The sequence below is a fragment of the Lathyrus oleraceus genome, chromosome 5 (genome assembly GCF_024323335.1).
Source record: "Lathyrus oleraceus cultivar Zhongwan6 chromosome 5, CAAS_Psat_ZW6_1.0, whole genome shotgun sequence".
Lineage (NCBI taxonomy): Eukaryota > Viridiplantae > Streptophyta > Magnoliopsida > Fabales > Fabaceae > Lathyrus > Lathyrus oleraceus.
This window is the reverse complement of record NC_066583.1, coordinates 236107810-236111402: the sequence shown is the minus strand read 5'-3', so window position 1 is coordinate 236111402 and position 3593 is coordinate 236107810. Positions and strand designations below refer to the sequence as shown.

The following is a 3593-nucleotide window of genomic DNA, read 5'->3' as shown; positions in this document are numbered from 1 at the left end:
TTCCTGTAGGTGTTACTCAAGTCATCTGCAAACTCGTCCCAGTGAAGCTGGTGGCTAAGGAATCGGATACTCGGCTCGATACCCAGTGCCTCCATACAGTGCTGATCAGGATAACGTGTGGGTGCCATAGGGCGCTGATACAGAGCGATGTAGCGCTCCCTCTGAGCATTATCTCTATAGGCCACGTGCATGTCATCGAAATCCTGCATCCTGTAAAAGTTAAGAAAGTGATCCATAAAATATAAACCATTCAAATCTTAGTCTCAATGCAAAATATGATAAAATAAAATAAAAATTAAATTAAATAAATGCGAAAAAGTAAAATGAAAGAAAAACCATGGGTTGCCTCCCACGCAGCGCTTGTTTAACGTCATTAGCTTGACGATTAGAATTTATACACCTGTAGTAGTAGGAATCGGTGGATCAATCAGGGTGTGGCTCGAGTAGTATGCCGGAATGTCTCCTCCTTCGTAGAGCTTCAGTCTTTGTCCATTTACAATGAATGGACTACAGGTATCGTTCTTGATTTCTACGGCTCTGGATCTCAAAATCTTGGATACTTCGAAAGGACCAGTCCATCTTGAACGTAGCTTTCCAGGGAAGAGTCGTAACCTAGAGTTAAAAAGGAGAACAGGATCGCCCATATTGAAATTTTTCTTTACTATTCTTTTGTCGTGATAGGCTTTTGTCCTCTCTTTATATATTTTTGCATTCTCGTAGGCCGATTGCCTAAGTTCTTCTAGTTTATGAATGTCTAGGGTACACTTTTCTCCAGCGGCTAGGTAGTCTAAATTCAAAGTTTTAATGGCCCAATAGGCCTTATGCTCTAATTCGAATGGTAAGTGACATGATTTTCCATAAACTAGTTGATAAGGAGTAGTTCCTATAGGGGTTTTGAAAGCGGTTCTATAGGCCCATAATGCTTCTTGAAGCTTCTGAGACCAGTCTCTGCTAGAAATAGAAACAGTTTTCTCTAGGATTTGTTTTATCTCCCTATTAGATACTTCTACTTGGCCACTAGTATGTGGATGGTATGGTGTTGCTACTCCAGGTGTGGTCTGAGGGGCTTGGTTTAAAGCTACCTGAGAGATCTGAGTTTCAAGCATCTTAGTATGAGTAACTATCTGGTCAACCTTGGTTTCTAACTGAGTAATCAATTCGTTAACATGAATGTTTTGGTTCATGAACTCCTTGTTTTGTTGGGTTTGAGCGGTGATAAAATTTTCCATAATTTTCTCAAGGCTCGGCTTTGGTGGTACAGGTTGCATAGGTTGATTTGATCTTGGGGCTTGATAACTAGGTCTCGGGGGTGCATTATTTTGAATAGGGTAATTGTTTTTATAGGAGAAGTTCGGATGATTCCTCCATCTAGGGTTATAGGTATTCGAGTATGGGTTCCCTTGGGTGTAGTTCACTTGCTCAGAGTGGGTTTCGTTTAATAGACTGCATTCTTCAGATTGGTGTCTTTGGTTCCACATATCTCACAATCCGACAAAACTACGGCTACAGTATTCGGGTTTATGCACATATGCTCGACTTTAAGGGCTAATGCGTCCATTTTAGCTTGCATCATGTCTATAGAGCTTAGTTCATGCACTCCTCCTTGGGCTTCCTTCTTCTCAACTGTCGCTCGTCCGACTCCCCATGATTGATGGTTTTGAGCCATATCTTCAATGAGGGCACTAGCTTCAGGATAAGGTTTGTTCATCAGAGCACCGCCTGCGGCAGCGTCGATGGTCATCTTTGTGTTGTAATGAAGTCCATTATAGAAGGTTTGAATGATTAACCAATTTTCTAAACCATGATGTGGGCATGCTCGTAACAACTCTTTATATCTCTCCCAAGCTTCGAACAACGATTCTCCTTGGTTTTGGGTAAATCTAGTTATATGGTTTCGAAGAACGGCGGTCTTACTCGGGGGAAAATATCTAGCAAGAAAAACTCTTCTAAGGTTATCCCAAGTCGTAATGGAATTGGGTGGAAGGGAATCTAACCATGATAGGGCTTTATCTCTGAGGGAAAAGGAAATAATCTTAAACGTATTGCCTCAGGAGAAGCTCCATTGGTTTTAAAAGTGTCTGCTAATTGAAGAAATATTTTTAAATGTTGGTTTGGGTTCTCAGTAGCGAGACCTGCGAATTGTCTCTGTTGCACTAGTTGCAACAGGGATGGTTTAAGTTCAAAATTATTAGCTTAGATGATTGGGTTTACTATACTAGAACTAGGTTCTTCATTAGATGGTTGAGCGAAGTCCTTAAGAGGTCTTTGGTTTTGATCTTCGGCCATAGCTCTCTTAATTCTATGAAAGAATAAACGTGCGCGAGCGTAACGTTTAGGTTCCGCCAGAGGGTATACTACCCTTAAACTTCCGATGCTGCGAGTTCTTCGCATTGACCGGCGGAAAATAGCCTAAGTCTAAACGATATAACAACAGGAAAATGAAATTTGACGAAATTGGTCCCTGGCAACGGCGCCAAAAACTTGATGCGGTGTTTCCCAAGTATACGAACGCGTCAGAGTAATATAAAAGATTGTCGAATCCACAGAGACCAAGTGTCAATCTATCGTTATCTATTGTTATGGTGTTTATCAAAGGTAATCGAAATAGGTTTTTTTTGGGGTGTGCAATGAAAAGTAAAGTATTGAAATAAATTTAATTAATAAAGACAGGGTCGAATGTAATTCACGTAATCAATTAATAATCCAAGTACTTGCTAGTAGAGCTACTTATGGGCAATGTTTCCTACTTTGAAACTAACTAATTTAACAGGAACTGTCGCTTTCGCGTATTCAGAACCGAGTTGTACTCCCTAATCAAACCCTCTTATTGTCACTTATAAAAAGGCGCGCATTGCGTTAGAGTAGTAAACCTATTTTTAAGAAATATAGTATCTTGACTAAGTTGAAAAGTATTATAACCTGGATTTCTCAACCAAAAGAGGTTCTCACGAACCAGACTCTAAACTTATAAACGCGTTCGAAAATAGTTTTAAAATCTCTTTTCTTCTTAATGTTAAAATCTCCTAATGAACTAAACAAAGCGCTTTCGCTGTTTTTGAAATAGTTAAAAACAATTAAGTTTAAAAAGACGTTGGACGGCTTTCGATCTTACCCAACGGAATTGAAGTGCGGGAAAACATAAGTTGAAAGTTAAAATAGCCCTTAAGTGTTTCTACGAACAATTGTACGGATTATCGGTTCAATTATGATCCTTACATTCTAACCTTATAAATTAACTAGACATGGTAAAGTAAAAGTGCATTAAAATAAATAAAAGTAGTGCGAGTGCGGAAAATAAATACAAGTAAAGCGAGTGCGAGGAAATAAATAATTTAAAGCGAGTGCGAGAAATAAATGAAAGTAAAGCGAGTGCGAGGAAATAAATAATTTAAAGCGAGTGCGGGAAATAAATAAAGTAAAGCGAGTGCGAGGAAATAAATAATTTAAAGCGAGTGGGAAAAATAAATAAAGTAAAGCGAGTGCGGGAAAATAAATAAGATAAAGACAAGTAATAAAAACCTGCTCCAATCGGAGGGTTTAATAAATTGCAAAGCGGAAATGAAAATGGCGGCAGGATTAACTTCCTTCCAAAC

General features: G+C 38.9%; 1 non-coding gene across 1 annotated transcript; it reads left to right on the top strand.

The window, feature by feature from the left end:
* The first annotated feature begins 1796 nt into the window (after window positions 1–1796).
* On the top strand, window positions 1797–1903 carry LOC127088509 (small nucleolar RNA R71). The gene has a single exon (XR_007790342.1). It is a non-coding gene; the product is annotated as a small nucleolar RNA R71 (small nucleolar RNA).
* Window positions 1904–3593: the final 1690 nt, after the last annotated feature.